At 44.7% G+C, this 24,370-nt stretch overlaps 1 protein-coding gene across 1 annotated transcript in view; it reads left to right on the top strand.

Moving 5' to 3' along the window:
* LOC146632982 (junction plakoglobin a-like) overlaps nt 1-24,370 on the top strand; it is a 127,564-nt gene that overhangs the window by 13,023 nt on the left and 90,171 nt on the right. Inside the window, exon 2 of the mRNA XM_085351256.1 lies at nt 19,684-19,848. The gene's annotated coding sequence lies outside the window, so the exon portion shown is untranslated. The remainder of the gene's footprint in view (nt 1-19,683; nt 19,849-24,370) is intronic.

A 24,370-nucleotide genomic window follows, 5' to 3' on the forward strand; every position in this document is an offset into this window, starting at 1 on the left:
TAAATTAAAATATGAAAACAAAAAGAAGATGCACATTCTCTGTCATATGGACCTGCATGAATAAACTTTCTGAATCCCGTATCATCTGCAACTGAAAATAGTTGTGGATGATTACTATACCTTTCTAATGTGACCTTGTTGTCCCTGCTCTCTCTCTCCCTCCCGCTCTCTTCCTGTGCTACTGAGTGTAACTACCGCCCCTCCCCCCTCTGCCCAGCACAAAGCACAAGGCTCGCTGTGGAGTGAAGCGGAAAAAGGGTGAGAGAAAGGAAAAAAAAAAAAACCCACCCGGCTCGCGTCGTTCACTTCAAAGATCCGGCTCTAAGAGCCATTTCGTTTGCGACCGACACATCACTACAAAGCAGCCTGTTGGGTATTAACACCTCGTGATTTATGATTATTTAAATATATTTCTGTAATTTTAATATATTTTCCATTTTATCATATTAATGTTGTTTAAAATATGACATCTGACAAATTTACGTGTGGTACAACGGTATGGTGGTTCCCATTGTTGCCTCACAGGAAGATGGTCCTGAGTTGAACTCTACCATCTGGTGTGGAGCTTGCATGATTTAGCCCTGCGACAGGCTGGCAACCTATCCAGGGTGTACCCCACCTCTCACCCTATAGTCGCTGGCTCAAGTCCCCTGAATTGAATAAGTGGAAAACAACGGTTGGATGAAACAAATTTATAATATTGTACAGGGAGTGCAGAATTATTAGGCAAGTTGTATTTTTGAGGAATAATGTTATTATTGAACAACAACCATGTTCTCAATGAACCCAAAAAACTCATTAATATCAAAGCTGAATGTTTTTGGAAGTAGTTTGTAGTTTGTTTTTAGTTTTAGCTATTTTAGGGGGATATCTGTGTGTGCAGGTGACTATTACTGTGCATAATTATTAGGCAACTTAACAAAAACAAATATATGCCCATTTCAATTATTTATTTTTACCAGTGAAACCAATATAACATCTCCACATTCACAAATATACATTTCAGACATTCAAAAACAAAAACAAATCAGCGACCAATATAGCCACCTTTCTTTGCGAGGACACTCAAAAGCCTGCCATCCATGGATTCTGTCAGTGTTTTGATCTGTTCACCATCAACATTGCGTGCAGCAGCAACCACAGCCTCCCAGACACTGTTCAGAGAGGTGTACTGTTTTCCCTCCTTGTAAATCTCACATTTGATGATGGACCACAGGTTCTCAATGGGGTTCAGATCAGGTGAACAAGGAGGCCATGTCATTAGTTTTTCTTCTTTTATACCCTTTCTTGCCAGCCACGCTGTGGAGTACTTGGACGCGTGTGATGGAGCATTGTCCTGCATGAAAATCATGTTTTTCTTGAAGGATGCAGACTTCTTCCTGTACCACTGCTTGAAGAAGGTGTCTTCCAGAAACTGGCAGTAGGACTGGGAGTTGAGCTTGACTCCATCCTCAACCCGAAAAGGCCCCACAAGCTCATCTTTGACGGTACCAGCCCAAACCAGTACTCCACCTCCACCTTGCTGGCGTCTGAGTGGGACTGGAGCTCTCTGCCCTTTACCAATCCAGCCACGGGCCCATCCATCTGGCCCATCAAGACTCACTCTCATTTCATCAGTCCATAAAACCTTAGAAAAACCAGTCTTGAGATATTTCTTGGCCCAGTCTTGACGTTTCAGCTTGTGTCTTGTTCAGTGGTGGTCGTCTTTCAGCCTTTCTTACCTTGGCCATGTCTCTGAGTATTGCACACCTTGTGCTTTTGGGCACTCCAGTGATGTTGCAGCTCTGAAATATGGCCAAACTGGTGGCAAGTGGCATCTTGGCAGCTGAACGCTTGACTTTTCTCAGTTCATGGGCAGTTATTTTGCTCCTTGGTTTTTCCACACGCTTCTTGCGACCCTGTTGACTATTTTGAATGAAACGCTTGATTGTTCGATGATCACGCTTCAGAAGCTTTGCAATTTTGAGACTGCTGCATCCCTCTGCAAGATATCTCACTATTTTTGACTTTTCTGAGCCCGTCAAGTCCTTCTTTTGACCCATTTTGCCAAAGGAAAGGACGTTGCCTAATAATTATGCACACCGGATATAGGGTGTTGATGTCATTAGACCACACCCCTTCTCATTACAGAGATGCACATCACCTAATATGCTTAATTGGTAGTAGGCTTTCGAGCCTATACAGCTTGGAGTAAGACAACATGCATGAAGAGGATGATGTGGACAAAATACTCATTTGCCTAATAATTCTGCACTCCCTGTATTATTATTGTTCTAGTAAATTTACCAGTGTATATAGATCTTTCTTTATTAAAATATTAAATTTTGTGCTTTAGTGTACTGTAAAACTAATACATTCGGTACCATATATTTAAAACTTTTTACCATGTACACAGTGTATATCATATAAATATATTTGCAATGTTCAGCAGGATTAAGGAATTAAAGGTCATTGTAAGATTAACTCAAAATGTTTCACATTTTTACTGAGTAAACAGCTGTGGGCCTCGCAAAACCCATCTGTGTGAAATACGTATGGATACCAAATTGTAATCCATAAAACATTTATGTAATCACAATTAAAGTAAATGATGTTTTCCTTGACAATTACTGGTTTTTGGCCTAACACCAAAACAAAGACCTGTACATCTAGAAACAACTAGGCAGGGTCCACCTCTTTACATGCTTTACGTGCAGAACAAGAAAATTAGCCTTGTTCTAGTTTTGTGGTGGAATATGTCATATATCATACACTTATATCCATGAGACCCAGCCTATTCATTTATGTCTTCTGTAAGTGATATTTGTCTTTGGTCTCTGTCTTTTGACTTATTTCAGCTACCCTACTAAGTCATGATGTGCTCAATAGAGGACATCCTCGTCTGTCCACTGATTCTTATGTGTTTGCGTGCCCTCTTTTAGCTCCAAAGACAGGTGAATTTTCTGTGATTCTCTATTCATGGGACAATGTTATTCTATGTTAGGGGTCCCCAATCCCAGTCCACGAGGGCCGGTGTCCCTGCAGGTTTTAGATGTGTCCTTGATCCATCACAGCAGATTTAAATGGATAAATTACCTTCTCAATCACGTGATTCAGGTGTGTTGACCCAGGGTGAGATCTAAAACCTGCAGGGACACCGGCCCTCGTGGACTGGGATTGGGGACCCCTGTTCTATGTTTTAGTAAAGTTCTTCCTTTCTAGCTTTCACACTCCAATGCACCCACGGGAGTGTGACTAGGTTTGGGGTTCAGAATCTTGCCAGGGAGCAGCCAGGGATTGAACAACCAACCCTCTGACCTTCTGACCTACTCTGCCTGAAAGTCTTAGTAGAACTGTAATCCAGGAAAATGTTACGACTTAATACTGTTTTATCTGTTTCGCTGAGATCTGTCTGAAAGTTATTGTAGGCTAAATCATTCATCCTTGCAAGAAAATGAGGCTTAACTGCTGCTTTTCTCCATGCTGGAAATGAGAAATAAACTCACTCTCTTTTTATTTTGCTCTCTTTCTCTCACCAGCAGCAGAGCTTATGTTTGAATACACAGTATGAATTATGCAGGGTGACTGGCTCTAGCTTCAGGTTAGTAGTTGACAATTTCACAGGAATACAATGTGAAATCTCTAATAGCCAATCAGACTAGGGTGTGTCCCTACCTGGTGTCAGCTGTGCATAATTGATTAAAGATAAACACAGTAGGTAGGTTTTTCACTACTGTTGATAATGTCCAATGAGATTAAACTGTCCAGAACCAGAAATGTCTCAGACTATTCAGTCTGTTATGGGTGGAAAGTCTAGGAATTTCTACATTTGCATGAACCTCCCAGCTGTTTGTTTAATTCCTTCCACCTGTGCACTGCTCACTCTGTGCTCTGCTTTGCACTTGGCATCAAAATACCACACAGAAAAGCAAAGCAAGGTAGGTAAATACCAAACAGTTGGAGCACTGCTTGTTCTAACTGCCAGGAGAGTAGAACATGTACCTATGCTAAATTACTTATGTCACTCTTCAATACTCTGCTGCCTCATTTGGAAAACTCTCCAGCATCATAAGACCAGGCAGCATTAATCCATTCACATGCATCTATCTAATAATCTGACCTGATATCCAGGGCGGTAAAGACCAATCCATGCTGACAAGCTCACTGTGTCATGTTTAAAGGCACGTGAGCAGAGGGTTGACAGTGGATGAACCTGGGATTCTGCTGGCTGTCTAAGTTTTATGTCAGTTTCCCATCAAGAAAATGATGTCGAAGTCCTGCTGCTGCTTGTTGCTATGGCAAACCTCGGAAGATGCTGGTGGTCCTTTCTGTTTGGTGTAAGCAGATAAGAAAGAGGGAAGAAGGAAAGTGTGATTAAAATTTTGCATATTTGCATTTAGAATCCACTCTTCATGTTGCATGCTCTGTGAGCCTCAGTGTGTGTGTGTTTGTGTGTGAGGGAGAGAAACAACTACACCAGTCTGCATGATAATAACCTGTTAGTAGCAGACATTACCTTACACAGAAACAAACTGCATTATCTTTTCCTTCCATTCTAGTATGCATTTCTCTCTATCCCCATTTCCTCCCTCCCGGTCTTCTTTCTCTACTCCTTGTCGTTTTTCAGCCTGGCTCTTATCTTTTCTTTCTTGAAGCTTAGCCTTTTCATTTTTACAGTCAAGCGTGATACACACACGCGCACACACAGAGATGGGGAGAGAGAGACACAAATAGAAAGGGGGACTGTGCATGGCCAGTGGGTGGGCACAGATACATCAAATAAAGACTAGGCCAGTCTGACAGGATAGCATGTGCACACACAAGCACACAGTAAACAATGTGTATATTCAAGAGGAACAGTGTGTGTGTGTGTGTGTGTGTGTGTGTGTGTGTGTGTGTGCGCGCATCTTATCAGGGTTTGTAAAAGAAGTCATGGTGACAGAAAAGGAGCACAAAAAAGAAGAGGGAAATAAATTAGACTGAAGAGGAGAGGAGAGCTAAAAATGAAAAGGGACAGGAAGAAAGGAGAGAGCAGCAGAAAGGAGAGAGGTAGCCAGCAGGCAGGATAGTGTGGTGCAATGGGAGTGTTAGGATGTGAAGTCATGTGTAAAGAAGTAATCATGACAAAGCCTGGCAGTGCTTAAGCTCAGCAGTGACCACATCCATCACATGGCTATAATGTTGGTGAATGTTTTTTTTCAGTTGGTTAATCAGAATCAGAATCAGAATCAGAATGGGTTTATTGCCAGATGTTGAGGTTTACAACATTAGGAAATTGCTGCGGTGCTTCAGTGCAGACAATAAGAATTAAAGTGCTATGTAGAAAGAAAGATATGTGCATGAGATATACATGAGATATATACATGAGAATAAGAATTATGAGTGCTACGTAGAAAGATATATACATGAGTGCAGGTGGTGATCAGTGCCAAACATGAAATGATGCAGTGACACAGCGTAGGGTCATGTGTTAGTGGCGGGGACAGTCATGTGGTTATTGTTCATGTGTCCAACAGCAGAGGGGAAGAAACTGTTCTTGTGGCGAGAGGTTCTGGTGTGAATGGACCGGAGCCTCCTGCCTGAGGGGAGCAGGTCAAACAGACTGTGTCCAGGGTGAGAAGGGTCAGCTGAGATCCGAGCTGCACGCCGCAGTGTCCTGGAGGTGTACAGGTCCTGCAGAGATGGGAGTCTGCAGCCAATCACCTTCTCAGCAGAGCGCACAACACGCTGCAGTCTCTGTTTGTCCCTGATAGTGGCTCCAGCGTACCACACGGTGATGGAGGAGGTGAGGATGGACTCGATGATTGCGGTGTAGAACTGCATCATCGTCCGTGTTGGCAGGTTGAATTTCTTCAGCTGCCTCAGGAAGTACATCCTCTGCTGGGCTTTCTTGATGACGGAGGTGATGGTGGGCTCCCACTTCAGGTCCTGGGTGATGGTGGTACCCAGGAAGCGGAATGAGTCCACAGAGGTGATGGGGGTGTCAGTCAGGATGATGGGGGGGAGTGGGGCTGTGTGCTTCCTGAAGTCCACAATAATCTCCACTGTCTTCTGGGCATTCAGCACCAGGTTGTTGTGGCTGCACCAAGACACCAGACGTTCAACCTCCCTCCTGTAGGCAGACTCATCCCCGTCCGAGATGAGCCCAATGACGGTGGTGTCATCTGCAAACTTGATTAGCTTGACAGACTGGTGGGTGGAGGTGCAGCAGTTGGTGTACAGGGAGAAGAGCAGAGGAGAAAGAACACAGCCCTGAGGGGAGCCGGTGCTGATGGTCCGAGAGTCCGAGACATTCTTTCCCAGCCTCACGTGCTGCTTCCTGTCCGTCAGGAAGTCAGTGATCCACCGGCAGATGGGATCAGGCACATTCATCTGGGAAAGCTTGTCTCGGAGATGGTCTGGAAGGATGGTGTTGAAGGCAGAGCTGAAGTCCACAAACAGGATCCTGGCGTAGGTTCCTGGGGAGTCCAGATGCTGCAGGATGAAGTGTAGGGCCATGTTGATGGCGTCGTCTACAGACCTGTTGGCTCTATATGCAAACTGCAGGGGGTCCAGGAGGGGGGCCGTGAGGGTCTTGAGATGGGAGAGAACTAGGCGCTCAAATGACTTCATGACCACAGATGTCAGAGCCACGGGTCTGTAGTCATTTAGTCCAGTGATCCTAGGTTTCTTGGGGACAGGGATTATGGTGGAGGACTTGAAGCAGGCAGGCACATGACATGCCTGCAGTGAGCAGTAATAAGTGTGCTCCTCATTGAAAAAAATCAAACATCATACCTGCAACAGTTTATGTATTGCTTACATGATCACAATAAACAAACAAACAAACAAACAAACAAAGTTCATTTAGCAAAGAAAAGAAGAAAAAATGCTCTGCAAAATAAAGATAATACATTTCAATATTGCTTCACCTGTTCTGCAACAGTGATCATTGAGGCTGAGGTGAACAGGTGGGGCCAGAAAGGAATAGGACAATCACCAGTTACTGGTATTTATCTTATAGCCTCGAGCTATATAAATATATACCGTATTTTCACGACCATAAGGCGCACTTAAATGTCTTAGATTTTCTTCAAAAAGTGCGGCGCGCCCTATAGCGCGGTGCGCCCTATGTGTTGTAAGGAGAACGTAGTAGAGAACACCATGAGAACGTTAAAGGGTGAAGTGTGGGCGTTGATCGTATATACCGGGACAATCGCACATACCTGTATAAAAGAACAGGTATGTGCATTATGCAGGACATCGTTGTTTTAACAACCATGAAAATGGCAGAGACACGCTTATGAAGCACAGTTTAAACTGAAGGCCATCAGCTACGCGGAGGAACATGGAAATCGAGCAGCGGCGAGAGAATTTAAGATTAACGAATCGATGGTTCGCAAATGGAGGAAGCTAGAAAACAAGCTCCAGCAGGTCAAGAAAACGCAGCTGAGTTTCCGCGGAAATAAGGCGAGGTGGCCCGAGTTGGAGGAAAGACTTGAGCGGTGGATCATCGAGCAAAGAACGAGCTGGAGAAGCGTTTCGACGGTCACCATTCGGCTAAAAGCAGTTTCACTAGCTGAAGAGATGAACATTGAACATTTCCAAGGAGGTCCGTCTTGGTAGCGCAGCAACTTCCAGCGGATTATAAGGAAAAGCTGGCCATCTTCCGCTCCTACTACAGCAAACACATCGGCGACAAAAACATCCAGGCCAGCCACATCACTAACATGGACGAGGTCCCGCTCACTTTTGACATCCCGGTGAGTCACACTGTGGAGAAGAAGGGGACCAGCACGGTAGCGATACGCACAACGGGGTATGAAAAGTCTTCTTTTACTGTTGTGCTTGGCTGCCATGCTAATGGACAGAAACTGCCGCCTATGGTGATTTTTAAGCGAAAGACTTTGCCTAAAGAGAAGTTTCCAGCAGAAATCATCATTAAGGCAAATGAAAAGGGCTGGATGGATGAGGAAATGATGAAAGAGTGGCTGAGGGAGGTGTATGTAAGGAGACCAGGTGGTTTTTTCCACGCAGTTTCACTAAGAGTGGAAGGCAGCGCCGGGCGAGTTACGCCACAATTTGCCAATGGATTGTAGATGCTTGGGCTAACATGTCTGCTGGCACTGTTGTTTGAGCTTTCGCAAAAGCCGGCATCGTTTCCGAGGAGCCGCACGGCACGGAAAGTGACTCTGACAGTGAAGAAAGTGAACCTGGCATGTTTGATGGAGATTTAGCGCAGCTGTTCAATTCAGACACAGAGGATGAGGACTTCGATGGGTTTGATTGATGATAAAAGTGTGAGTACCAAACTTTGTTTTGCTCCTGCTTTATTTTTAAATACGCACACTTGTATGCTTGTGTGTTGTTGATGATGACGATTACCGGTAATAGAAATGTGAGTAAGGTACTGAACTCAGGTTTGCTCCTGCTTTATTTTTAAATACGCATACGGTACTTGTATGCGCCCTATGATCCAGTGCGCCTTATGTGTGTGTTAAATACAGTAATGGCACACATAACTGAGACTGCGCCTTTTAGTACAGTGCGCCTTATGGTCGTGAAAATACGGTACATATATAGCTCGAGGCTATAAGACCACACCAACCCATGCACTGCCTAATTGACTAAAGACAGGCATTGTGTGACTCAATGCCTCACACATGGATTCTGGAATGCCTAAAACTGTTCAAGACCAACAGGACCCTAAAGGCCTTCAATTCAGTGGGAAAGGGGAAGACAACACTAAAGGCCAATTTCAAGGCAATTGCACAAATCACCGTCAAGTGCGGGATTTGCCATGATGATGCTCTGTCCCCACTGCTGTTCAGCATAGGCCTGAACCCCCTCAACCTGATCATTAACAAGACTGGATACCAGCTATGGAAAAGAGCAAATGTCAGGCACCTCCTCTACATGGACATCACGTTGTATGTAAAGAGTCAACAAGACATTGATTCACTGATCCATATCACTAGAAAAATAAATGTTGTCACTTAAATGTTCTCTGTGCTGCTCTGCGTCCTGCATTTGAGTCCAAGCTAGTTTTCCCGCTGTCCCTGGTTCCTGCCCGATTTGCTCCCTGGTGCGCCCTTGCCAACGAGCCGGTTATATAACATCTAAGTCAGAGTGTGCCGCGATGGAAAAGTACATTAAGGAGTCACTAGCAGCTGGTATCATACGTCCGTCGTCATCTCCTGTGTGAGCTGTTTTTTTTCTTTGTAGACAAGAAGGATGGCTCTTGCCGGCGGTTCATTGATTTCAGAGGCTTAAATTACATTACTACCAAGAACAAGTATCCCTTGCCACTCATTAGCTCCGCTTTTGAATCACTACAGGGCGCTACAATATTCACTAAGTTAGATCTCCGCAACGCTTGTCACTTAGTGCGAATCCGTCAGGGAGACGAGTGGAAGACAGCTTTCAACACCCCCCTTGGTCATTTCGAGCATCTTCTCATGCCTTTTGGTTTGGCAAACACACCAGCCGTGTTACAAGCCCTAATAAACAACGTTCTGCAGGATTTCCTCGACCGGTTTGTATTTGTCTATCTAGATGACATTGTCATTATTTCTAAGACTCTGGAAGAGCATTGTTCACATGTCCGAGCTGTCCTTCAATGCCTCATGGAGAACAAACTAACGGCTACAGTGAAAGCGGTCACAGACTGGCCTGTACCCTCCACTCAGAAACGACTCGAGAGTAGGGCTGCTCAATTAATCGAATTTTAATCACGATTACGATCTGGGCTTTCAACAATCATTAAAAATGACTGAGCCGATTATTAGCCCCTCCCTCATTTATCCGCGACACCTTAAAGGCCGGTCCGTGAAAATATTGTCGGGCATAAACCGTCCGTGGCGCAAAAAAGGGTGGAGACCGCTGATTAAGAGGACCCGAGGGAAGCTCGGAAAGCTAAGCAGAAGTTATTTGGAGAGGAGAGTGACTGCTGTTGGTTGAAAAGAGAGGTAAAAAAACTTCAGTGGTGTTGCACACTATGTTATATTATTTTTTTTAAAGTCATTGTTAACCCTTTAAAGCCGGTCAGAGCAGCACGCTCCGTTTTGCGTAACTATTTTTAAATCCCTGTAGAACCTGAACCGTGTAAGCTAGCGCAATAATTTGTTTTGCATATGAAACCGGAGGAGTTGTACTTACATCTGATGCCATCAGCTTGTCCTCGGTCACGGTTTCGTTCCACATATAGCTTTGCAAAAATTGCATAAAAAGCGCTTGCAGGAACAAAAACATAATATTCCAGAAACACGCTTTACCGATCCGATCAGCTGTTCGTAACACTTCCCACAGTGAAATGATGCACCTGCTGTTTTCTTTGCAAATTTGCATCATAGGATTGTTTTTTGTTTTTCCTGCAGTATATAAAAATTGCTGTATCTCCGAAATAAAACTATGAAGACACTCAAAATAAATTTCCTGTGGTGGGAAACTATTTTTTGCAACTTTATTGTATTTAAAGTTTTGAGGGATAAACCTCTTAAATTTCTCCAAGTAGAAATATATGTAAACAAAACAAAAGCGATTTTCAATTTTTTTTGTAGTTTATTGCACTTTTTTGCAATTTATGTAATTACTATGGACTTAATGCATACATATTATTAAAATATGGGCTATAACAGTTGTATTGATGTATAGCAACTTGAAATGCTCCCAAAATGGCACTACAGCATGTAAAAAAAAAAATATATATATATATATATATAAGCTCTGGTGGACTTGGTTCTATGGTAGGTCTTAAAGGGTTAAATAAAGGGTGCTTCTCCAACAGCATCACCATCAACACAGGAGCACCTCAGGGATGTGTCCTCTCGCCACTGCTCTACTCCCTCTACACTTCAGACTGTGTGGCCACCCATGGCTCCAACACCATTGTGAAGTTTGCTGACGACACAGTGGTGTTGGGTGCCATCTCCAACAACGATGAGGCGGCCTACATGGATGAAGTGAAGAATCTGGCATCGTGGTGCCAGGACAACCACCTCCAGCTGAACGTCAGCAAGACCAAGGAGCTGGTGGTGGACTTCAGAAGGGGTCAGCACAGAGACTACAAGCCCATTATCATCAATGGAGCTCCAGTGGAGAGGGTGCAGTCCTTCAAGTATCTTGGTGTCCACATCTCCTCAGACCTGACATGGGCTGCCCACATTCAGGTCCAGACCAAAAAGGCTAGGCAGCGCCTGTATCACCTACGACAACTGAGGAAGTTCAGGGTCTCTCCAAAGATCCTCAGGATTTTCTATACAGGCGCTGTGGAGAGCATCCTCACACAGAACATGACATCGTGGTTTGGGAACAGCTGTGTGAAGGACCAAAAAGCTCTCCAGAGAGTGATCCGTACAGCAGAACGCTGCTGCAGGATTGCTCTCCCCCCGCTTCAGGACACCTACACCAGGAGATGCCGGACTAGAGCAGCGCAGATACTGAAGGACCCGTCCCATCCTGGCAACAAACTGTTCCAACTTCTGCAATCTGGTAGAAGGTTCCGCATCTTCCGGGCAAGGACAGAGAGACTCAAGAGGAGCTTCTATCCCCAAGCCATCCGGGCCCTAAACACACACACCCGCCCTCTCACATCATCTATAATTGACTGAGACAGGACTCTTCCAGACACTAAACCAAGGCACAATGTACATTTCAATTCCTTTAATTTTAAATATGTTTATATTGTCTATCCTGTAAAATAGTCAGATGTCTATTCATATTAATGTACAGAATTCACCTGCTTGCTGCTACTACTGCACATTCACCCAGTGTATATACTATATGTAATGTTCTTCCTCTACACCCCCCCCCCCCCCCCAATTTTTGCACATGTCGAGGAGCGTGTCAGGCTACATTTCACTGTGTGTTATACTTGTATAACTATGCATGTGACAAATAAAGAACCTTGAACCTTGAAATATCGTCAAATAATCGTGATCTCAATTTCAGTGAAAATAATCGTGATTATCATTTTTGCCATAATCGAGCAGCCCTACTCGAGAGGTTTTTGGGATTCGCCAATTTCCAACGCCGATTCATAAGAAACTAGTCAGGTAGCAGCTCCACTTACACACCTCACTTCCACTAAACTTCCATTCATCTGGTCCAATGAAGCAGATAGCACGTTCACTAGACTGAAACATCTATTTGCAACAGCGCCCATCCTCATTCTGACTGACCCAGACTTTTATTGTCGAGATGGATGCTTCTGTTGTGGGGTTGGGGCAGTACTGTCCCTTTTGTAAGCATACCGGTCGGGCACCTTTTTTTGCATCGGCTTTTGCCAGCGGAAATGAATTATGATGTAGGGACCGGGAACTGCTTGCCCTTAAGTTTGCATTGGAGGAGTGGCGATCATTTGAAGGGCGCTGAGAAACCGTTCCTAGTGTGGACGTACCACAAGAACTTAATGTACAGTACTTATGCAGTGCTAAGAGACTGAATGCATGCCAAGCTTGATGGTCACTGTTTTTCCCCCCTTTTTAACTTTTCTATTTCTTATTGCCCAGGCTCCAGAAATGTAAAACCGGATGCCCTTTCTTGGCAGTTTGACTCTGAAACAGCACAATCAGAATCTTCCCCCATACTTCCAGCCAGCTGCAAGGTTGGAGCTGTCACTGTCACGCCATTAACCAGGCTCTCCAGACAGAACTGGGGCTGCCCGACTGGCGTTTTGTTCCTGCAGCCGCTCGCTCCAAGATGCTGGAGTGGGTGCATGCTTCTAAGTTCGTGTGCCACCCAGCAGAGATAGGATGGTTTACTCTAATTAAAAGACATTTTTGATGGGACATGCTAGATAAGGACATTAGGGAGTATGTGGCTGCGTGCTCAGTATGTGCCAGGAATAAATCACATAATGAACATCCTGCAGGGCTGCTACAGCCCATGTTCCCTCTAATTTTTCATGTGTCTGAGCAAACACACAAACTCCCTGAGCATCCCTTGGACCACTGTGAGCAACAGTAGACGTGTGCACTGTGGTCACGCCAGCATCTAATCCATCCAAGTCACATGGTTTATTAAAATAATCAAATTACAGCATTTACATTTATTTGTTTACTTTTAATTAACTGCTTTAGCCCACTTACAATGAAAATTTAAATAAGTCTTGTTCATGACCTGTGCAGTATGTTAAGTCTATTGGAAGTAAAAATAACTTGGAACGCCAATTTTGAAAACACAACTTTCTCATTGCCTCATTGTTCTGACACACACAACAAAACTATTGACTACACTACACACTAACTACACACTAACTACACAAGATTTATGCTAAATGTCACAAATCTCTCACATCTCAATCTCCGCCGTCACTCCTAAAACTTCCCCCTTCCTAAACAACTAAATGCCATGTTGCCATATCATTTTTTGATTGGTCGACATGGTACATTTTTCCACCAATAGGAAAGGGTGGGGTTTTCTTTGGTTTTGTTTTTGCTCACAGGCTTTCGAGCGTTTTCCTTATAAAACGCCGTTTTTACCGTTTCTTCCTGCAGTAAATATAAACAACGACAGTATTCAGGAAGAAAACCAAACACGCCGCTTTGCTAGCTAAAACACCGGTGTCGGCACATTAGAGGGAACATTGGCCACGCTTCATCACCCTTGTCCCACATTGCCCTGGATTTTGTAACAGGACTCCCGGTTTCGGCAGGAAAGACTACCATACTCACAGTCATAGATCGGTTTTCTAAGGCAGCACACTTTATAGCTTTAGAGAAACTGCCCACAGCAGCAGAAACGTCTAGGCTACTAATTGAACATGTTTTCAGGCTTCATGGCATTCCAGTAGAAATAGTTTCAGACAGAGGTCCACAATTCTTGTCCCAAGTCTGGAGATCTTTTTACACCGCTTTAGGGGCCAAGCCTTGCCTGAGCTCTGGGTACCACCTGCAGACTAATGGCCAGACAGGATGTTTGAATTGGGAGCTCAAGGCCACACTCCACTGCATAACCTGTCAACTTTGGCCACTTATCTACCATGGGTGGAATATGCACACAACACGTTAACAACATCCGCTACCAGGTTGTCACCATTTGAAGCCTCATTGGGATATCAACCACCACTGTTTCCTGAGCAGGAGGCTGATCTCGCTGTCCCCAGCAGTGCTGCTGTCGGGTCTGGACTCGTAAATGGGAGGCACTATTATGTACAGTAGCCCATCAACGTCGCTATGCCAACTGGCGACGGTCACCAGCACCAACATACTCACCAGGACAGAAGGTGTGGCTGACTGCTAAGGACATCCCTCTCAGAGCGTCCTCCTGGAAAAATGTCCCCTCAATTCATTGGTCCCTAGACAGTGGATAGCCCCACAGCTGTCAAGCTCTGTTTACCTCCAGCCTTACAGATTCACCCTGTTTTTCATGTCTCCCAGGTGAAACCGGTACTGTCTAGCCTCCTTTGCCCGCCTCCTGACCCCCCGCCTCCCACCTTGCTCATCGACAGACACCCAGCCTTCACCGTCTGGCGTATCCTGGATGTGCGGTGGCGGGGTAGAGGGCAGCAGTTTTTGGTGGACTGGGAGGGTTACAGGCCGGAGGAATGTTCTTGGGTACCTCGATCGTTGATACTTGACCCTGTGATGATCTCTGACTTTTTCAGGTAAGCCGCGGGGCGGATTCTGGTCGGCCGCCAGGAGGCATCCATTGGGGGGGGCAGTTCCACCTCTGGGAGGAAGCACCATGCTCCTGCTCATTGCTGGCACCTGTGGGTAATTAAGCCGTGGATTTATAAGGCCAGCGCGCTCAACCTCTCTTCGCTAGATTCTCAGCTAACCACAGTTGCTGCAGGCCAGCTCTGTGTTTTGTACACATCTTAGCAAACTACCTTGTCTCACCTTGTATCTCTCTTTCATAGCTACACACCAGATTACCAGAAGCAAATCTCTGCCATAGAACCCCCATCCGGACGCTGGACCTCCCAACAGTCTCACAGTTTTACTCACTCCACGCACCTGCCTGCCTCCCTGCCTCAATGTCAGGAATTTCGGATTACTTACCACTCACCTGGACCACTCTCCCCTGCATGCTACTGATCCACCCGCGGCAAGTAGGCAGTGCAAAGGACTATTCAGAACAAATAGCTGCCAGTATTCCTCCGGAACCATACCTAAATAAATGTACTCTAGTTTCAGTGACTCTGACCCCTTCCCAGGACCCAGCCATCCAGTCTGACTCTCCCTTTGGCCCAAACCACAGAACTGCAGTTTCCACAGTTGAAAAATCACTGATTGTTTACATAGCTCAGGTCGCATAAGCGCCCCTTAGTTTTGGTGTTTGTTCTTAGCACAAGTTAAAGACACGACTCAGTTTTCTAGTTTTGTTCGCTTACACTTTTTGTGAATCATAAACGTTGTCACTTAAACGTTCTCTGCGTCATGCATTTCAGTTTGTTTTTTTTTAGTCAGCCTCGGCCGTGACAGGATGGAAGCCACTGACACGAAGACAAGAAAGCTCCTTACCATGCATGGAGGGTTTCACCCCAAGTCCAGCAGCCTCGGACTGTATGGTAACTGGAAGGAGGAAGCAGAGGACTACTGAGTGTCATAACCACTATGTAGGATGAAACAATAAGATCCCCAAGTACAGTAGTTTAATCTACGAATAATACATTTTTGGAATTGGTCTTTATTTTTTAAAAGCCATATGTGTTTGGATTTTTTATAAGCATTCAAACTGAACATTTTACTTCTTTGCGTCTTTAAATTAAAAGAAATTGGTACTTTTTGGGAGGTTGGTGGGGGTATATTATCATGGAGTTTCAGCCTTGTTCAGATTAAGTTTGAGAGTATTTTGACACCTGCCATGTTTGGTCTGTTTAAATCATACTTTGTTTTGTTTTACCCATTGTTGTGTTTGTTTTGGTCACCATCCATGTGTGATTATTGTTTTCACATCTGCACATAGACCTTCTGGAGGAGGTGGTCATGGCATGGTTCCAAATGATCTCCAGAGCAGTTCATTTATGGTGTGAGCGTAAGCCAACCCTGATCTAAACCAAGTAAAAGGTGTACAAACAGTTTGAGAGGGTGAGACAGGGCATGAGGAAGTGGTCTATATAGACAAAGTCTGAGGAAGAAGAGAGAAAGTGATAATGAGAGAAATGATAGAGCAGGCAGCATGATTAGGTGTTTGTAGATGCCGAGTGAAGGGAAAGGAAATGAGAGATAGAGATATACTGTTAAGTGCGACGTTGTCACCCATTTATGGTGATCATGTCAAATACTAAGCTTCTCTCTCTGTCACTCGGTCTCTGTGTGTGTGTGGTTCTTTGACTGACATGGAGGAAAACTAGAAAGCTTGTCTTTCCCTTTTACAATCACATGTTCACTCTTATCCCTCTTGTTATCTCCTCATGCTCTTACTTCTCACTGCTCTGGTTGTTTACTCTCCTTTTTCTTTCTACTCATTGTTAATTATACCCGCCATCTTTGATTCTTGTCTTCCCTACATTCTCCACCAGCACTCCTGGTGCTGAAAATCACACATAAAATCAATGTGTGTTTTAGATTCAGTTTATATTGTTAGCCCTTGACATTGTTTCAGAAGCTAATGATATGTTTTCCCTGGTAAAAAGCCAGACTTAGTTTCCACAGTATTTGATTTTGTATTAGCTAAAAGTCAACTGAAAAACAAAATTTAGAGATAAACAAAAACCAACACCTCAATGATCCTAGGACCTTGAAAAGAAAGGCAACTGGACTTCAAGTTACTTGAAGATGTTTCACCTCTCATCCGAGAAGCTTCTTCTGTTCAATTTATTTACTTTATTTTATTTAGAAAGAGGGGCAATACATGCTAATGAACATTTTAACAAATGTAAATATCCCAGATTATAGTCTTGGACTAATTTCCACCTGCAGACACTCTGGCAGGTTGGTGTTACACACAAGTTAGTAAAAACATACAGAGACACTATTTAGTCATGTGACAAGGACAAAAACAGTGATCACACTGTACTAGAACAAACAATAACACGAAGCGTGGACACAGAGGACAATATAAATAACAATAACCAAATACTGGAGATTCCCAGATATTTAGTGGGAGCAGCAATGGGATTTGTCCCTTAAGACGGCCCTTGACATACAAGGTGTGAAAAAGGTTGTTGTCATTATCAGCAAAGCTTTCCGGTGAAGCCATTGTGAGACTTGCCTCTCTCTATCATGTGATCTATTGAGATCAACTGACACAAGCTGTGAGTGGGCGTTCAGGCGCCTGGGGAAAGATCTCAAAACTAGATTGTAGGTGGCAGACAGTTGGTGTCATAAACCGCCCCTTCTATTCAAGAATGATCGTTCACAGTAGACAGAAGTAGGCTTCTGTCACTCTTCTTTCATGCTATCTAAAATGAGAACAATGGTGTCCTCAAAAGAGTGACCTTGTGCATCTGAGTCTTGTCCCGTCGAGGTGGCTCTTCTACTACGTTGTTTAGTTTGTTTTTTGGAGTTTTGGGATAAACCAGTTTTGTCTCAGTGTGTAGCTAGGCTTGGAGTGCACTGGGATGTCATGCTTGGAGAATATTTGCCCGAGTTTCTCTGAAAAAACTTGCCCCATAAGGGATGACATCTTTGCTAATTTGATGGAAGCCTAATTGGGATAAATATGCTTTAAGAGCTTTCTTTATGTGTTTGTTCCTTTTCCTTCCCTTCTGGATTAGAAGGAACATTTCTACCCAGTGTTGCAGATTCCTGATTACTCCACGTTCCAGAGGGTGGTTGGAAGCAAAGAGATGGTATTGGTCTGTGTATGTGGGCTTCCAGTAAACTTCACTGTTGAGGTTTCCATTTTCCTCAATGTGCACAGCACAGTCCAGAAACGGCAAACTATTATCCTTTGTATTTTCCCTGGTGAACTTTGTTTCTATCCACTGAGTTGATGTGAACAGTGAAAGCTTATATTTCTTTGGTTTTGATTTGGCCCAGGTGTTATTAACATATCTGTACCAGTGAATAAGTTCTCTCTTTGAAAGAGCCAAGAGCTTTAGTTTCCACTTTCACATTGGGAAGCCCATGGCACATCTATGTTTTTGTCTGTAGAAACCCTCATTGGGTATAGGATTGGGCCTATAGGATTTTGGAGTTAGAGTTAGAGGTACATGGGAGGCCAAGCGGAATGCAACTCGGACAGTGGCTCAAAAAAAACTTTGATGTGGGATGAGTTCGGTGGGGCCATGGAAAAAGACTTTTAACTGCTTCAAGGTGATTCCAGAAAACAATCAATTCAATTCAATTTTATTTATATAGCGCCAAATCACAACAAAAGACGCCTCAAGGCGCTTCATAGATACAGAGAAAAACCCAACAATCATATGACCCCCTATGAACAAGCACTTTGGCAACAGTGGGAAGGAAAAACTCCCTTTTAACAGGAAGAAACCTCCAGCAGAACCAGGCTCAGGGAGGGGCGGGGCCAACTGCTGTGATTGGTTGGGGTGAGAGAAGGAAGACAGGATAAAGACATGCTGTGGAAGAGAGACAGAGGTTAATAACAGATATGATTCAATGCAGAGAGGTCTGTTAATACATAGTGAGTGAGAAAGGTGACTGGAAAGGAAAAACTCAATGCATCATGGGAATCCCCCGGCAGCCTATGTCTATTGCAGCATAACTAAGGGAGGATTCAGGGTCACCTGGTCCAGCCCTAACTATATGCTTTAGCAAAAAGGAAAGTTTGAAGCCTAATCTTGAAAGTAGAGATAGTGTCTGTCTCCTGAATCCAAACTGGAAGCTGGTTCCACAGAAGAGGGGCCTGAAAACTGAAGGCTCTGCCTCCCATTCTACTTTTAAATACTCTAGGAACAACAAGCTCCCTCGCACAATGCAATCTGGATTTGCCGCTTATCTGTATTCTAATTTTAATAACTGTACAGTACTCTGCTTTGGTAACTATTGTCCATGATGTAAATATGTAAAAATTGTGTTTCTGTTCTGTTTTATGTGTGGGGTTTTTTTGTTTTTGTTTTTTTTTCTTTTTTGCTGCTGATACAACCAAATTTCCCCTTGTGGGACAATTAAAGGATTATTCTATTCTATTCTATTCTATTCTATTCTAAGTAAGCCTGCAGTGTGAGAGCTAAGTACTCTAATAGGGTGATAAGGTACTATAAATAAAGATGAATATGCATGGCAAGACATACATTATTCATTGTCTAATAAAACAATAACCATAACCTCAGAGCCAAAATAACAACGGAATAGCTTTGGGACCACTCTGTGAATGTCTTTGACAGGTCCAGCCAGAGCCAAGACTTTATCCCAATTAACCATCTCTGGAGAGCTTTGAAAATTCAGTTCAATTTTATGCATACAGCACCAAATCTCAACTGCAGTTGCCTCAAGGCACTTTATATTGTAAAGTAGACCCTGATACTTAGCTCACCCGCCACCGCTCTCTCCAACCATGTCCACCACATCTCACAGGATGGGCGAGGTGGATGACCCACAGAACCACTGCAGAACCACTGCTGCTGCTTCTGTAACTGTCATCTGGAGACAGGGAACGAGGTTTTTGAGTCATTGCCTATACTGGAGCTAGTGGTCCTTGAGCAGATGATGAGGCTCCTGGTGACTGGAGTGGATTTGGTGTGTTGGAGAGGGCCATGACCTTTCCAGAGGACCACTTAGCAGCATGGTGGCCTGGCACAGAGGAAGAAACATCCGACCCCCACAATCTGGCATAGATGCCTCACACTAACACTCTCCCCACTGTTTTTCTCCTCAGATCTCAGTGGGAACAGGTGTTGCTCCTGACTCACGTGAATTTGTGCAAACATCAGCGCAGGAGAGCTGGAAGTGCACGCAGCCCGAACTCTTCTGCAGGGAGTGTCAGCTCATAGAGGTGGGATCCTTGTGGCCGGCCCAGACTGGAAGGACGTACAAAGTTCTGGTGAGGTGCCAGGGTGTGGTACACAATAGGCTATGGTGGACTCTACCAAACCCTGCTTCAGCCTGGGTTGTTGTTGGGTGGGAATTAGGTGTGTACTTAGTGACTTTCACAAATATCCAGTGGTGTTAGGTTAAAATGTATAGAGTTGGGGCAGTGGTTAGCTCCTTTCTTGGTCACCCCTTATTTCTTGGGATGGATTGGGCTGAGTTTAATAAGCTGGTGGGGCAGCGCTTATGACTGGGAACGACTTGTGGTATCTGTGCTGAGGCTGTCCAACACTGCTACCAGGGAGGAGAAATCCACAGGGCATTTTCAGGAGACCCTGCCACTTCCTGTGATTAAATCCAAGGAATATTTTCCATTGGAGCAGTCCTTTGGTGACACTCTACACTCAACGTTGGTTTAAGAAATAAACATTAAGGGTCACATGGTGTGTGCTGAGGCAGAACAGTCCTTTGTGATAATTAGGCACAGGCTAGTATGACACACTGGAGAGAGAAACTGAGTCATTTGTGCTGAAAAGGCATCTCACAGGCAGCTTATTTTAACCTAACGGTCAGCCACATGAGGTCTGATATTATTTGTTGGTGGTACCCCTGTGCAGCAATTTTGCAGGAAGTCTGGCACAGGCACTGTTTCAGATCATCTCCCGAGTTAGCATGCGTAAAAGATATTGACCAGAACACCTTATTCAATACTTGCACATTAAAGGAGCTGCATGAATTACTGGTTCTTTAGGGAATTCAGACTAGCACCTCAGTACTAGTCTGAAAGGCATGGGAATGATTGGGGATGTGGGGATGCAAGAAGCTGTGATTGACAGCCAAGAAGTGGCAGTGTTCTGGTGACAGCCATAGTTAGAGCAACTTTGCCATAAAGCCGAGGGCCACGTCTTTGAAGCTGGGAAGTGAAGTGTGCAAAGCAAAATAAAAAACCTGTGTAAACTGAAACTGCTGTGTCAGACTGTGTATGTTGGACACACACAGTAGCTTTCGTGTTACAATGTTGTTTGACTGAGGAGACAGCTGCTTCTTTCTTGAGAGAGAAACAATGGAGTTTTATATCTGAGAGAAACCGCAAAAGGTAGCTGAAAAGTTCATATGAGTATATTCTATTCATGGAAGGAGGATACAACATAGGACTACCTTTCCATTTAATCACTGGATTGTGGTGAAATGGAAATGGAAAGAGTTTATATTAATCTTTGCTCGTAGTGCCCCATAGAAAGCTTTCCAAAGAGCTCTGGGCCTTTCTCAGAAATTATATCTACTGAAAGTCTGTTACTGAGAAAGACATGTTGGACCAATACATGAGCTCTGGCAACACTTTGCTAGACCCGCCCCTGCACAGTTACCAGCTGTCAGCTACATAAAAAAGGATCCTGGTGTTATTTGTCTCTCAGAAACAGTTCATAACTTTAACTCATCCATGTCACCTAAAAGGTAAACCTGTTTCTCCATCACCTGTTCAGCTCTGATGATTCAGTAAGGACATCTCCTGTTTCATCTTCATGTTTCATGTTTCATCTTCATGTGACCACCAGGACTGTCAGGAGGTGGTCAGAGGAGGCCTTAGCAGAACTACAGGGCTGTTTCGAGGTGACCGACTGGGAAACACTCTGTGAGCCTCACGCCGAGGACATCAATGGGCTTACTGAGTGTATCACAGACTACATAACTTTCTGCACCGACTCCATTGTTCCAGCTCAGACTGTTCATTGTTACCCAAATAACAAGCCGTGGGTGACTAAGGACATCAAAGCCCTCCTCAACAACAAGAAGAGGGCTTTCAGAGGGGGCAACAAAGAGGAGGTGAGGAAGATCCAGGTGTTACTAAAGGACAAGATCAGAGAGGCTAAGGACAATTACAGGAGGAAGCTGGAGTGGAAACTCCAGCAGAACAGCATGAGAGAGATGTGGAGGGGCATGAAGACCATCACTGGATTCAGGCCAACCAACAGCAGGGGAGCTGAGGGAGGTGAGAATAGAGCCGACGAGTTGAATCTGTTTTTCAATAGATTCGACACCACAGTGTCTGCTCCCACCCCCACAACCTCACCTGCAGTCAGCCTGGAATCCAGAGCCACACCACTGTGCCAGCCTCTCTCTTCACATGTTGCCTCCTGTGAGATTCCTGACACCCCTCCCCCACCCATCACCTTCACTCAATACCAGGTTGAGATGCAAATGAGGAGACTTCACTCAGGCAAGTCTGCTGGACCAGACGGAGTGAGTCCCCTTGTCCTCAAGACCTGTGCCCCCCAGCTGTGTGGAGTCTTTCATAAACTGTTTATGCTGAGTCTGAGTCTGCAGAGGGTCCCGGTGATGTGGAAGACATCATGCCTCGTCCCTGTACCAAAGACGCCACGTCCCAGTGGCCCCCAGGATTACAGGCCCGTGGCACTGACCTCCCACATCATGAAGACCCTGGAAAGGCTCATCCTGGACCAGCTGCGACCCATAGTAAGACCACATCTGGATCCCCTTCAGTTCGCTTATCAGCCTCGTCTCGGAACAGAGGACGCCATCATCTACCTGCTCAATCGTGTCTACACCCATCTGGACCAGCCGGCGAGCACTGTGAGGGTCATGTTTTTTGACTTTTCCAGTGCTTTCAACACCATCAGGCCGACCCTCCTGGGTGATAAGTTAGCAGCGATGCAGGTGGATGCTTCTCTGGTGTCCTGGATTGTTGATTACCTGACAGGAAGACCACAATATGTACGTCTCCCACAGTGTGTGTCTGACAAGGTGATCAGCAACACAGGGGCACCACAGGGGACTGTCCTCTCCCCCTTCCTCTTCACCCTCTACACCACAGACTTCAGCCACTGCACAGAGACATGCCATCTTCAGAAGTTTTCTGATGACTCTGCGGTGGTTGGATGCATCAGCAGGGATGATGAGACAGAGTACCGGGCTGTGGTCGACTCCTTTGTCACGTGGTGTGAGCAGAATCATCTGCAGCTCAACGTGGCAAAGACCAAGGAACTGATCGTGGACTTCAGGAAGACCAGGAAACACTTGACCCCTGTTTCAATCCAGGGGGTCAGTGTTGACATTGTGGAGGACTATAAATACCTTGGAGTACACATTGACAATAAACTGGACTGGGCTAAAAACACCACAGCACTTTACAGGAAGGGCCAGAGTCGTCTCTATTTTTTGAGGCGACTGAGGTCCTTCAACATCTGCCAGAAAATGCTGAGGATTTTCTATGAGTCTGTTGTGGCCAGTGCGATCCTCTATGCTGTTGCATGCTGGGGGAGCAGGCTGAGGGTCGCAGATGCCAACAGACTTAATAAACTGATCCGTAAGGCCAGCAATGTTGTGGGGATGGAGCTGGACTCCCTCAAGGTGGTGTCGGAGAGGCGGATGCTGTCCAAGATAAAGACAATGTTGGATAACACCTCCCACCCACTCCACGACATGCTGGTCAGTCACAGGAGCTCGTTCAGTGAGAGACTGAGATTACCCATGATGCACCACTGAACGACACAGGAAATCATTCCTGCCTGTGGCCATCTCCCTGTACAACGCATCCACTTAACACACTGTTTGCTGCTACAACTACACATGTTTCTTTTCCAACTATTTATTTATAAGTGACTTATGTATGTATGCATGTATATATATGTATATATTGTACTATTCTTAGTTAGCGTATTGTCTGTCTTGTCTTAATGTTGGTTTAAAATGGAGCACTGTAACAAAAAATAATTTCCCCCAGGGATCAATAAAGTATTCTGATTCTGATTCTGATTCTGATGTTTCCCTCTCACCACATATCCAAACTGACATCATGACCAGCAGCTTTACAGCTGTGGCTCCAGCAAACATCAGCTGATACTAGAAATTAATATTAAATAAATTCTAACAACAGCTGATCAAACGTGCTGCTGTTGTTTAGCGCGACATCCACTGGTTTCCTCTTTCTGGCGCAAAGTGGGCGATAAATAAACAAGAGAGACGATCAGCTGATCATTGATCAGTTTCATGATTGAAGTAGCAACAGGAGAGGGAGGGGGAGAGAATGAGAGAAGAAGAGGCAGCTGTGCAGCAAAGACACAGAATAACTCCAGCTTTGTGTCTTTTTCATTGTAGCTAAAGTCCGGGACAAACTGTGTTCCTTTTCACCTCAACACGAAACGCGTAATATTTTCTCTGAATACGAGACGATTCCGTCTTTTTACAGGACGGTTGGAAACTCTACTAACCTTGTGAATTAAATAAAGTTCACTATCAGTAACATCATAGCACCCACCCAGCTATATAGAAACTCCGTCATGCTAGCTAGCACGCAGTACGAGTTATTGTAACTGACTGTAAAAAGTCAGCACAACAAAGTCAAAGGAGCTTGTAAAGAAAAACGTTTGGACTTCTGTAAGTTGCTTGAAGACGTTTCACCTCTCATCCGAGAAGCTTCTTCAGTTCTAAGGTCAAATGGTGGAGAGTCCCAGATATAAACCTAGTGGGAGTATCCCCCCAAAGAGGGACAAAGGACCCCCTGATGATCCTCTAAT

The sequence above is a fragment of the Diplotaxodon limnothrissa genome, linkage group LG4 (assembly GCF_057381915.1).
Source record: "Diplotaxodon limnothrissa isolate DT_005_m linkage group LG4, D_limnothrissa_male_GT1.1, whole genome shotgun sequence".
Taxonomy (NCBI): domain Eukaryota; kingdom Metazoa; phylum Chordata; class Actinopteri; order Cichliformes; family Cichlidae; genus Diplotaxodon; species Diplotaxodon limnothrissa.